Source organism: Gavia stellata, chromosome 3 (assembly GCF_030936135.1).
Source record: "Gavia stellata isolate bGavSte3 chromosome 3, bGavSte3.hap2, whole genome shotgun sequence".
In the NCBI taxonomy this organism is placed as follows: domain Eukaryota; kingdom Metazoa; phylum Chordata; class Aves; order Gaviiformes; family Gaviidae; genus Gavia; species Gavia stellata.
The window spans coordinates 97618462-97631551 of record NC_082596.1 but is presented as its reverse complement, the minus strand read 5'-3'; the positions used below and the strand labels follow the sequence as shown (position 1 = coordinate 97631551).

The following is a 13090-nucleotide window of genomic DNA, read 5'->3' as shown; positions in this document are numbered from 1 at the left end:
AACTGTCCACAACTTCCCGCTACTAAGTAATTATTAAATATTTGCTTTCAAAGCTGAATCATTAGCCAGCTGGGGAGTGGGTTTCCCAGCTAGTGATTTTAAAACTGTACAGTCAGTACTGTGACCCAGAACGTTTTCTTAACATTATTGCTGTCCTGTTCATTAGTACGCGTGAAGTACTGAAGCCTGTTAGCCAAATGCCCCGCATCCCCGCGTGCAGTTTGTTACCCTGCCTTTTAGAAAAAGTGATGGCTAGGGAGAGGTGCGTGCGTGCACAGCCTAATTTAGTGTAATCTGGAGATACTTCACCTGGCATCAGTTGCCCAAGGAGAAAAAAGTCATTTATGCCTCTAGTCAGAGCCACTTATTGCCCATGTGGACCCTTGGGAGTAGGGCTTCAGATGCAGCAAGAGTAAATGGATGTCTGTCCTTCCCAGGGGGACATGTGGGAGAGCCAGGGGTGGGTTATGGGAGCGCCTAGGGGTCTTGTGCCTGGAGCTGTGAAAGCTGGGGCCTCGCCTGCCTGGGTGCTGTGGAGGGACGGGGAACTGCCTGGGGGCAGGCAACCAGATTTTCCTTTTTCCCATCTGCCCCTGCCCGCCCTTTGCTGTTGCGTTTCGGTGAGGCTGATTAGTTTTTTATACGATACTTGTGGGACCTTCGAGTGATAAAGAGCACTAAGTAGAAGTGCATTCATTATACTTGTATCTTACTCCTGTCGGTATCCCACTAGCTTTAGAGATGAATCCATCCTCCACCTTAAGCAAGTCCTCCACGTTTTGGGCATTTGGCTTCCCCGGTGGCTGCGGGGCAAGGGTGGTTCCTGCCCCCGCTCCACTCTTGAGCGAGCTACGCTGTGTTTGCAGTGAGCGCCTGTTATCCCTCAGATAATATCCATGGCTTTTCCATCAACTCCCTCTTTCCCAGGTGAGGGAGATGCTGGCGGCGGGGCCTGCCGAGCATCTCCTGAAGCCCCTGGGTCAGGGAGGGCCCTGGGCTTGCCCCCGGCCGCAGGGCTCCCGGACTAACGCCACCACCCCCGTCTCCCCCAAGCTTGAGGCTGGCCGCTTCCCCTGCCCTGCCTGCCTTTCCGAACCCCGGCCCCACTGCGTTTCCTGGAGCGGTGGCGTGTGGGCACGCAGCGAGGTGCTCCCCGCTCGCGGGACCACGCTGCGCTCGGCGCTCCCGCCGCACCGGAGCAGCAGCTGCTCCTCACAGGGGTTTTTCCGCTGCTCCTTGCTGTTTCAGGGTCAGGTTTATCCCAAGTGGGTGCCCAGTGCCGGTGGTGCAGCCGGGGCGTGGAGTAGAAAGAGGGGTGAGGCATTTGGGGGCTGCCTGAAAGCCTGCACACCTTCTGTAAAGTTTCAGGATACCCAGAAAATATTAAAGCAACTAATTGCTAAGCCTGGAGTTTGTTTAAATACACCCCAAACGTTGCATAATGTCTATAACCCAATTTTTTCCGTCCTTTAGGAACATTGTCCCTTTAGGGTGTCATGGATACAACACTGCTACACCGCGCATGCGTAACTGCGGGGAAAGTACCCGCCATGGCAGTCTTCGCTGGAGGTTGCGTACTGCAAAGCGTTGTTGGTTACGTTGGTTAATTGGTTTGCAATAGAATGGTGGTTTTTAGTTTGTATTCTGTGGTGGCAGTAGTGACCAGTGACTGTGGTCTGTGAACCAGTTGACTGAGAGCCTGCCTCTGAAGAGCAGTCGTGTAGGAAAGCAAGCTGGCTGTCAGCCGGTGCCCGGTCGTTCTGTGGAGGGCTTCACTTTTACCGGGAAAACCTTAGGGAGCTTGGAAACGGAAAAAGATTGAAAGCCTGCTCAGCCTTTCCACAGGTGAAGTGAGATCATGAAGTTATCTTTTTGGTGTGCTGATCGTTTTGTAGATTATTAATTGTATTTTTTTCATTTTCACATAATTTCTCCTGCTTCTTTCCTGTACATTTTCAGTCGATTGACATCTCTGTCTTTCTCTTTGAATATGCCTGCATTTTTCTTGATATCCAAAATTCTTTATGGATCTAATAAAGTCATAAAACTGGGTGACTTTGAAAACACGGTAGGGTAGCTTAGTGAATTTATTTAAAAATTAATGTTTGACATACAACATCTTCTGTAAAGTTACCAAACATTCTGCAAGCAGTGTTGTAGTTATGGCTGTTTTCAGAGAGCTTGAGAGTGTGCTGGAAAAAGTTTTCTGCTTGTTTTCATTATGAAAGGGAATAAACTGTTACTGTCAGTGTTTGTGGGAATCCATCCATTCGTCAGACCTTGTAGTAAATGATAATACTCCCCTGGCCATTTCTGAGACACTGAAGTGTGGAAGTGAAAAAGCCCTCATTTCATTATTTAGATATTATGCAAATCATCCTTTTTTTCCTTTTTTGTGCTATCTCTGGCAGCTTTTTAAAACTTCCACTGCACTCCTGGTAGATGGGCCTGAAACAGGAGAAACCAGTCCTGAAAGTTCAGCCTGGTTTGTATCTGAGCGTGCCGCCTCTCTTGCTTCGTCATGAATTCCAGCAACTCACTGGCACGATAACATGGAATGAGCTGCGGAGTCATCCGCAACTTTGCTTAATCTTGAGCAGTCAGGCTGGCGAGAGAGTGGAAAATGCTCTTCAGCAGGATGTTTGATGCTGAGCAAAGTCTGAGATGGAGCACAGAGTTGTGCCGCGTGTGGGAGTAAATTCCCGCTTGGATGGGGATGGCCTGGCTCCTGTCCTGTGCCGCCTGGTGCCATGGAGCAGGGCGGCAGAGGAGGAGCAGCAGGTTGTGCCCCCGGGGAGTTCGCTCAGGCGGTGTTCTTCATGCTAGGACAGCTAGGACTCACGGAGCCTTGCTGGAGTTCAAGTGAACTGTATAATCAGTATCATTTTAGCTTCCAGTCGGCTGTAATAGCACCAGGAGGCTGTTTCTGCTTTGCATAACTTACTAGAAAAGATATTTTTACTTTCCTACATGTACGCCTTATATAGAAGAACATGCGGTGTGGCTTTTTGTCAGGAGACAGCATGAACTGTATTTTCCAGTGTCACAACCAGCAAATGTGAAATCTACATCAAAATGCTTTTCCCAAGCATCCTTTAGGCCGACTAGGGAGAAGTACCGCTGGGCGTGCAGGGTGCTCGTACCTGAGCTCAGGGAAAATGCCTACTCTGGTCCCCACTGGCGTCAAGGGAGATTTTTCTTTGAGTTTATTAGTAGTTGAACTGAGGAAGTGATCTGAGAAATCTTCCAGCCTGAAGGATGTGAAGTAGGAACAAATGGGAGGAACCCTAAGTGATGTGAGGGAAGCAGTAGGCGAGGAGGAGGAGGGTCCAATAAAATCAAGTAATAAAACGCACCCATAAAACGGCAGGACCTTAAATTTCATAGAGCAGCTCCATGCTTACATGCTTGGCACACCTTCCATTTTTAATTTGCCTCCTTGCTTCAGGCTTTCTCCTGCCAAGAGAGGTGGTGTGTGTGCCTGCCCGCTGCAGCTGGAGAGTGCCTGGGCTGGTCATGCCAGCGGTGGCAGAGGGCCATAGCCAAGGGCGATAACAGAGTCTTCCCTGTAGCAGTCATTGCTCTTGGGTGGGTGTGCTTGGCTAGTCTTCCACATCATAGGCTTCAGGCAGTAGGGCACTGGAAGTGTTATAGGCTATTCAGTATATTGTTGGAGCATTTGGCTGCACTGACTGCTGCTCTTAGTAGAGTTCAGATATGACATTTTTGGGACTGAGAGGGTTTGGATGTAAACTTTGTTAATTTGGTTTTGAAAAAGGAAGTTCTTTCATGCTTTGAAGGAAAAAAAAATACAAAGACAGAACTGCAAGTCTCTTCCTTAAATCAAAGTTTTCTGCCTGAAATGGGAACAACTCAGCAGAACAGTTTAAGTAAACATGGCCATAACTGCTTATCTGAGACACTGGCATCCTCTCTTCTTACTGTGTTACTTTTTTGAGGTATCCTGGCATCTCTCAGTCACTGATGTGTTTGTTCTCACAGCACTTCCTTCACAGGCATACGTCCATTTGATAGCTGCCACCAAGATTTGAGGCTTCAACTGAAGACCTCACTCCAGGAGTGTAGGTTTTCTCCACCTCTGTCAATGAGATTTTTTTAATTGCTGCCTGAAAGGTCTTTCCCCCTCCAGCCCCCACTTTCTCTCTACATCTGTCATGGCTTTTTCATTTATTATGGGGGAAAAAACAGAGGCAACTGTTCCTGAGCCATCTCAAGTTAGTGTTCAGCACAGAAGAGGATAAAATCTAGGCCAGAGACGGCAAGTGACTGATGATGTCCAGTTGTAACCTATGTGGGGGGGGTCAGTGAGTGCAGTATAAACACTGGGAGAATTGCTGAGAATCACGTATGTATGTGAGAGGCCAAGGAGTTAGGTACTGTCCTCTGAAGCTAGTGCCTGAGCGTGGAATCGTCTTTCTTCTACTAGGTAGAAAAACCACGCCGTATTGTGAGAATGGCTTATTGATACCTAACAGTACAGCTTGGGTGGTTTTGTCCGTGTGTGTTAAAATACTGTAGACTCATGCTGGCTCTCGTGTCCAGGGAGCACCGCCACATGTAAGTAACTTTTGTGCACTTAAGTGCTTCCATTCTACCATTGCTTGAAACTTCATTATTAAAAATAATTTTAAGTTAAGTTAATATTTTGCTCTATGGCCGGCTTCTAGAGGACCACTTTGTTTTAATTAGTACATGAACAACAACAAAAATGTTTTAGTTACAGAATGTAGGATAATTATTTGATAGGTCTAGTAACGTAAAAAATTCTGTGATATTTGGTAGAATACTTCTGTATGTTCTGTAGCGTATTCTCTAAAGTAATGGAAGAATAAGAAATGAGAAGTGAGAGAAGCTTTTTGTTTTTTCATGGGAATTAATGTGTCTGTACATTTGTGGGGCTCTAGTATATGTTTTTCCTCCTTTTGGCTATGTTAATGAGGAATAAAATCAATTAAAGAAAGAAGAAGAGAAAAAGATGACTGTGCCTCTCTCTCTGCCACTTCTGTCATGCTTCAGACAATAGTACATCAGGACATGGGAAGTGATCTCAGCCATATTTTTAATCATATTTTAAAAAAAGATACTTCTTGGTGAAATAGTCTCCAAAATTCTAAAGCTAGTACACATGCAAATGTAAGTATATTGCCCTGCCAGTGTCAATCTAGTATATAAAGAGCTTCACAACTGTTTGGATCTGCTCTTCTTTCATAATGGGCTGCAACTTGTTTACTAATGCTTGAAAGCATGTACACATCAAATAAATCTCTGGTATTTGGGCCATAGTGTACCAGCATTATGCAAAGGGAAGATTAACCACGCTCTATATTAAGCTATGATCCACTTTACTCTTGATTCCTAGCTATACTACATCAACCAAACCATCAAAGAACAAAATTAGTGGAAGGGTTCCTCAGACAATAGATTTGTTTCCATGTTTATTTGCGTTATTGTTAAGAAAAGGGCAATCAGAAGAGCAAATCTCCTTGGGGCTCGGGGCATTATAAATTAATCATAAGACATGAAGTGAGCTTTTGGGTGTGGAAAACTAGCATCAGATGCAAATGCTACATAGCTGCATCGTATTGTGCGTACGGTGTTGCTGCAACAGCTGAGAGACAATACGCTCGCTTAGGCTGCTGGTGCTGTTAATGGATAGTCTTTAGCAAGCATTATATTGGCAAATCTGACACGGAATGAACTTGCAACAGTGACTTAAAAGACTTTCCTAACATGAAGCATCTTTATTGCATATCATTTTAGCTCTTTCCTGTTTTTACTCTGCTCTCTTTCAGCAAAAAGGTCAAGAAAAGCAGTAGCTCAGTGGCTGAATTTTTCGGAAGTGCTTTACAGCAGGGAAAGTGGGGAAGCCTCTTAAAGTGGTGTCTTACTCAGTAAGTTAAGCCTTTTGTTCTTCAGTTAATTTATTTTCCCTATTTTTTTGCTGAATCTTATGTATCAGGTTAATTAAAGTGACTTTTAAGGTATCTCCAGGCAGGTGCGGAACGCCTCATCCCCGCCTCAGCTTTCCCCCGCCCGCAGAGGTAGCCTTTGCCGTGTGAAACCTGTCAGCCCACCTTGCTAGACATGGTAGCCTTGAGTCAACTGTGTATTTTCGTAACATGACTGTCCATCTGCACTGAATGGGGTTTGTTGCCATATTCAGGTTCAGAGAATTACAATTTAGAGCGTGTGCCTCTTTCTTCTTCACTTTCCCTGCACACGTGTGTGCATGCACCCACACACTTGAATAATGTTCTCCCTTTGTCATTGCACTCTGAAAGCCACCAGCTGTATTAATGAGAGATTTTTCAAAGCCCAGAACGGGAGCTTTTGGGCTTTTCCTAAAGCAGTAAGATAGGTATATTTGATATTGCTGTTGCTGTCACTATAAGGAATTAAAAAAAGAGAGAACTGTATCCTTTCCTTTACGGTAACAGATAGAAATGGAGGCACACGGGAAGATTTTCTTGATGTAGCTAGAGCTTCAGCTAGTGCTGGTGCTTTACTGTTGATTCAGATGGAAGGTCCGAGCCTTAAAAAGTTAAGTGTTGAATATTCAAATTTAATTTCTAGCATTAAATTAGGACTGCTTGTAAGTTTAACTAGCCTTAAGGGTGCTAAGTATTTCAGCTGAGGCCAAAAGAACTTTCAGCTGGTCAGCAGTTCTTGTTCTGATACTACTTAACTGTAATTTTCTTGCACACCTGATATTGCTGCAATTTTCGCAGGTACAAGTTTCTTTGCTCACATCTTTTCATGCCTCATTTGCTAACTCTTCTGTTCTGCAAAATTGGCAGGATGACAGCAGGCAACTCCCTCATCCTTTTGTGTTAGGACTAATCCTCGGGGTTCTTTCTGATGTGTCTCCAGAAATATGTATTCAGCTTAGGCTGAATGCTGATTTGATTTGTAATACTAAAACGTGGTCAGTGCAGATCACTTCCTGAGTATTTTCTGTCTCTTAAATCATTGTAGAGGTGTACATGACCAGTTCCAGAGTTTTAAGCTCTCTGTCACGGAGAAAATGTTTTTAAAATACATATGTACTTTGGCACATGCCTAAGTACTTTGCTGAATCCCTCGTTTGGCTTCATTTAGCATACTTGGAGCTTTATAAATACCAATTAGATGATGGTCATTTAACAGGTTGTGGTATTTTAGTGCTCTGAATTGTGTTTTTTCTGCTTTGGCACGACAGATTTTTGTTTTGATGTCAGATTATATGGCTTGTTCTTAATTCAGTCTTTTTTTACTTAACGTATGATTTAATTAATTTTTTGTTGCAGTGATTGATAGTTGCTTTATTTGATACCTGTTTATAGGCATTTATTCATTACTTTTTCAGTGTACTAATATTTGTCAGAGGAGAATGATATTATTTCTTTTGTCAATGAAAATGAGGCTATAAATTACTGTAATTTTGGAATACATTTCTGGTATGAGCAAACAGTATTCCCTTGGTGAGTTTTCCGCTATGGAAAACTGGGTTATGCATAATATATTTTAGAAAAGACCTGTATTCCTCTAAAGAGGAATGGCATTGTGCAACTCCTGGAAACTATGAGAAGAATCTAAATGTATGTATATATTTGTATTCAAAGTATGCCTCAGCATCTGCAGTGTTGTTCCCCCTTGTTCACATAGGCGACTGGAAATGGTTGGTTGCGGGTTCTGTTCCTGATTTTGTTTTTATTTTATTTTTTGCCCTGGTTGTGTAGGAACTGAGGCGAGTGGTTCAGCTCTGTGCAGCTCGGTGCAGTCGCCTGCCAGCTTCTTCCCAGAGCTGTCCTGCGCCTGCTGCTGGTGCGGCTGCGTTAGGTCCCGAGGTGATGATACCCACAGTCACCGAAGATCAAAATGAGAGTCACACAGATGTGTGACTTCATATTTTACTGACAAGTACAAAAGGATGTAGCAAAATTACGACTCAAGAGTAACCTGTGGGAGGAGGGAGGATACGATATATTCTTCCCTGCTAAAATCATAGCGTTAACGTTCTTGGCAGCGTCACTGAGCTCCGCAGTAACTTCTGGTTTACATTTTAAAAATGCACCAAATGGCATATACTGTTTAATTCCGGGTTGCGTTACGCAACAGAACGCGATTGCCTCAGTGAAGCACATCTGCATTGCGAGAGTAAACTCCCCTGGGAAGCAAGCGCATCTTCCGCAGAAGTCGGAGTGAGGCGTGGGCAGGGCATTGCTATTTTGGCAAGCAGAGGGAGCCAGCGTTGGAAAGCTGCCTCACCTTTCACTTTCCATGGAACTTACCCTTTCTCCTTGTTTCAGGGACCAGCCGCTGCCACTTGCTTCTCCTAGTGCTGGTGTGGGGCTGGGGATGCTTTCAGTGGTTGATGAAAGCAGTAATCTGGGTTTTGGGAACCATGCTCTTTGCTGCCTGGCTGGCTTGTTTGTGATCCCTGAGCAGGATAGGCTGTTAGGGAGCAGTAGGGAATGCAATTCAAAAAACATCTGCATGAGCTAAGAAAATGTTTTGGTTTTATTTAAAAAAACCCCAAACCACACCTCTGTGATAGTATCTTCTTTAACTGGTAAGTCGGCAGCAGTGGCAGGTACAAAATTCCTGCCATTTTTATACTGGGTTTCAGTTTCTTCTTCCAAGCCCCTCTCTTGCTGGAAGCAAGGTCAGGATCCTGCTGTCTCAGTTCAGCTGAAGTTCTTCCTGTCATCCTAAAACTTCGTTATCAACCCTCCTATTCCTCTTATCAGCATGCATTACATTTTTATGGCAGTGTTTAGCAAAGACTTTCCAACAGCGCCTATGACCATGTAATTGGACTTCTCTGACTGATAGAAATTATTCCCTCTTTAACGGGGGGCTCGGGATGCTTTGTAACATGGCTTTCTTTGAAGCAGGCTGGGTGTCTGGTTGGCCAGTCTGTAATGTGGGTGCACAGAATTTCACCAGGCACTATTCGAAGTAGCTATTCATGTCTTGCTGTTAAACTGCAAGACTGGAGTGAGTGAGATTCCCCAGGGGTCTGTCCTGGCTTTGGTAATACTCATTGTTTTCATTATTGAAATGATGGATGGAACAGAGAGAGCAGTTACTAAATTTACATAGGATAAGAAGCATGGAGGGGGGCTGCAGGCTCCTTGGAGGGCAGGATTAAAGTTCAGAGCTGCCCTGGCTAACTGGAGGAATGGTTTGGGGAAAAAAAAACAGGATGCAAACTTCGAAGCACTGCACAGGGGTAGAAATATCCAGTTGCATGACACAGGATGGGGAATGGCTGACTCAATAGTGGTCCTAGAGAAGAAGGTCTGTGAGCTGGAGTTGGGCTGTGCTGGAGGCAGTTTGGCCTAGTTTAGTTGAATAGGGTGTTAAAAATCACAGCTGGTTCCCAGACCACCAGAAAAAACCAGCCTGCAGCATGTCCTGCTCTCCTCTCCCTTGGGAGCTGGGCTGCCAGTGCTCTGCTGAGTGGGCAGCTTTTCCTTCCCTCCCCAGCCTGCTTCGGCTCCGACCCTGGAGCTGGCGACCCTGCAGCTCCGTCATGAACCCCTGCGGCGAAGAGCCCCAGCCCAGCTCCTCCCAGGGCTGATCCCGGTGCGTAGGAAGGGGATCGCGGACCTGAAACGGTGGGTGTCATACAGTCATACAAGGAACAAAGTTTCCCTATCCCTGCCCCGCGAACAAGCGCTCTTTTGGGGTGTGTAAAGAAAAGGCACGAAATAACCCGTCCACTCCACTCAGTGTTGGAAATGGCTCAGCATCTAGTTTGGGGCACAACGTAGTCAAGAGCCAGCTGGATGGCGTCCAGGGAGAAGGCAGTGGAAATGATCAAAGATTTGGAAAAGACGACCTGGGAAAGAAGATGAAAGAATTGGGATTGTTTAGTCTACAGGGGAGAAGGCCAGTAACAGACATGATAGCAGCGTTCAAGTATGTGGAAGGTTCCTACGGGGAGGAAGGGAATAAACTGTACTGCACGACTGCTGGGGTTAGGAGGAGGAGAAATGGGCTTAATTTGAAGGTGGCTAGTCTTAGGTAAACATTTAAGAAAGCTTTCAAGTGATAAGAGTATTTTGGTGCTGCAGTCATTTGCCTTTGAGAAAGCCGTGGAAGCATCGTCACTGGAGTTTTTTTATAAAACAGACAAGCCTCCTCCAGGAATATTTTGGGCATTGCTTTGGGGAAGGAGGTGGAATGCATGCTTCTGAAGATTGTTTCCCAGGAAATAATGAAGAACTTTTTTTTTTTTTGTGATCATGTGAATTTAGGTAATCTCTAATAACCCAACAAATAACTGAGAAGATAGTGGCAATTCATTATTGCAACATATCAGTGGTAAATAGACAGCTGATTTATGCACAAAAAACAATGATGATGCTATCCTTCTGCTCTCTGTTCTAGTTTAAAAAAATAAATCTGTGAGTAAGCTAATTTTACTGGAACGTTTCAAAAGGCTGTTCCTGTAAATATATTACTTTATACAGAAATAGAGGAAGTGATGTTGGTTGGCTCTGTTTATTGAAATATTGTGCAAACACAATCAGTACCCGCTAATACATAGCGTGGCCATAGTAAAGTCAGCAGTACTGCATGAAGTATGGGAGTTTTACACTAGAGCGTGATGTTGTTATTTTCAACCTAGACACTCGTGCACTTGTGTACTTCTTTTATGTGGAGTTGGGGAGCAGGCTGAGAAGGACTAGGCTTTAATTAGCTCATTGTTATCTATATACGTGAGTTATTCTTCTCCGTTGTTTCGTTACATTAAGTGCATGAGGCAGCAATTGAAGAACAAACCTCAAACTTGTCCTTTGCTTCTTAAGCCAAAAAGCACTTTGGCAGCTCCTGCAGCCACTGTGATTGCATCTCCCCATGCGTTTGCCATTCAGTGTATGGAGGCAGCACGGGCGAAAAGGAGAGGTTCTTCCCCACAGTGTAACCTCCTGCCTTGAGAAATGGCTTGCGGTGTCCCCATGGATGCTTTCCTCCTCCTCTTGTTCTTGCTGGAGGATCACCTCCATGACTTCGCAGGTTTCTGCAGGTCCCCTGAAGGCTTCTAACTCAGTTTCTGCTATAGAACGAGTATTTTTTCTTTTTGGAACACAGCTTCCCCTGTCTTCATTGCTGTGCAGGGCAGGGAAGAGGACGTCTGTGCTGCTGTAGACCATGGGAACAGCCTGGGTGCTGGAGGTGCTACAGGACGCCCGTAGGAGAGATTCCCGAGTAGGTAGGGCCAGGCAGTTTGGTCCAGTGAGAGCAGCCAGGCTCCTTGTCTCCTGCTCAGCGCGGCTCCCGGCTTGACAGCCTTGAGGGGTGTTTTGTCACTGTCATCCTGGGACTAGGAGCACCGGCGGAGGATGGTGCAGAGTCACCATGTGCCCAGCACGGATTTAGCAAGGCTTATCGTAATCCTGGCAGGATCCACGCTAACCCCGAGCGGTCAGACATCACCACGTGTTCATGTCCTCGGCCCTGCAGCTCTGGCCACGCAGTGCTGTGCTTACGCCAGGAAACCTGCTGCTGAGCCAGTCCTGGTGCTTCTGCGTCTGGAAGAACTGCCCTGAGCACTCAAGAGTTGCTGGCCATTTCCTCTTTGCAAAAGCTTCCTCCCTCTAGTCTGCTGCCATGCAGGTTTGTGTCCTGATCAAACGTGATAACAAAATGAGGGCATGCATTCACACGTGCACATACATGCATACATTTTAGCCTCTTGCCTTTTTTAATTTGAAATACACTGGGACAGAAACAAATGCATGCTAGTATCTGCCATGCATCAGCAAACTAACATTCTTCATGATCTTGAGTGTCCCATTTCACAAGAAACGAATCAGCACTGCTTGTCCCGTGGAGGGTTCTTCAAGGGGATTTAAATTGCTGATTTCAATTGTGACTAAAATCAGCAAGCAGGAAAACTTTATTAAAATAAGCAGGTTCTAAATCTTGTTTTGCATTTACTCTTTTTAGTTATTGTCCTTAAAGAAGGGAATGCTTTCAGTACTTTCAATAATTTTACGTATCTCTTTTAAACTTAGACTACATTATATTTCTACAGATGGTCTACCAGTAATCTGGTCCAACATAGATTTCTGTGGGCCTCTAATTTTTCTATTTTTTATTTTAATCAGTGCTAGTGGTGTGTTTTCTGTTCACTGTTTACTAGATTATATTTTTGCATGTGACTTGTGTCAGGCTACATTCACATGAAAATCAACATTCAGCAAAAACAGAAAAAGGAGATTTCGAAACATTTCTGTCACGTAACTAAATGCCTCCTTAAAATAGGAGCTGGGAAATAGAAGGGGGAAAAAAGAAGAAAAAAATTAAACCTGTTTTGCATTAAAATTAAGCCGTTTTTAAAAGGAACAGTTAATTGTAGTTATTAAGTCAGTATTTTTGGGGGGGCACAGTATCTTAGAGAGTTTTGGGAATCATAGATCCTGAAGTCTTGCACATCACTTCTGTTAAGGAATTATTTCAACTCCCTATTTTCTTACTTTCACAACTTCCAGTTCCTTTCTCCTGTTTGAGCTTAATATTTAACTCCGCCTGCTGAGTGCACTGAAATGAAGAAGATACCCTATCTGGCCTGGCAGAAGAGACTGCTACTGCAAGCTGATGTAGGATGTCAGTCAGGCCTGGTTTAAGAAGTGTAGTCAGTAACTGCTATCAGTTCCAAAGTTTGATTTTCTTTGAGACTTCAGCAGCAAAACCACATACTTCTTGAAATGTGACTTAAAAAATTAATTCAAACTGTTTCAATAGATGCAGTATTTGAACGTAACATGGATCGTCACAACCTAGTTTAAAATATGTCTTAATTTACGTACTTAAATGCATGAGAGAGAAATGATTTATTTATTAGTCTGTACGTGGAAGGTAGTGACCTAGCTCCACTGTGCCCAGAGGGAGAGAAGAGGGTTGTGTAGCAGACCGAGGGGAGGAACAGGGTTTGGGGCTTTGCCGTTGTGTTCCTGGTGACGTTCTTGGATCTTGCAAAAGTGACTCTGTCTTTCAAATTCATCCAGCTGTAAATGAGGAAGTGAAACTGGGCATTGTTGAGAGATTTCAGGAATGAAGTTAGTAATTTTGTTTT

General features: G+C 44.5%; 1 protein-coding gene across 2 annotated transcripts in view; it reads left to right on the top strand.

Moving 5' to 3' along the window:
• Positions 1-13090, top strand: part of ATXN1 (ataxin 1) — a 211905-nt gene that overhangs the window by 17093 nt on the left and 181722 nt on the right. Inside the window, exon 1 of one of the 2 annotated variants that reach the window (XM_059815403.1) lies at positions 5873-5912. The exons of the other annotated variant lie outside the window; for it this stretch is intronic. The gene's annotated coding sequence lies outside the window, so the exon portion shown is untranslated. Of the gene's footprint in view, positions 1-5872; positions 5913-13090 lie in introns of those variants that run through there. 2 annotated transcript variants of the gene reach the window in all.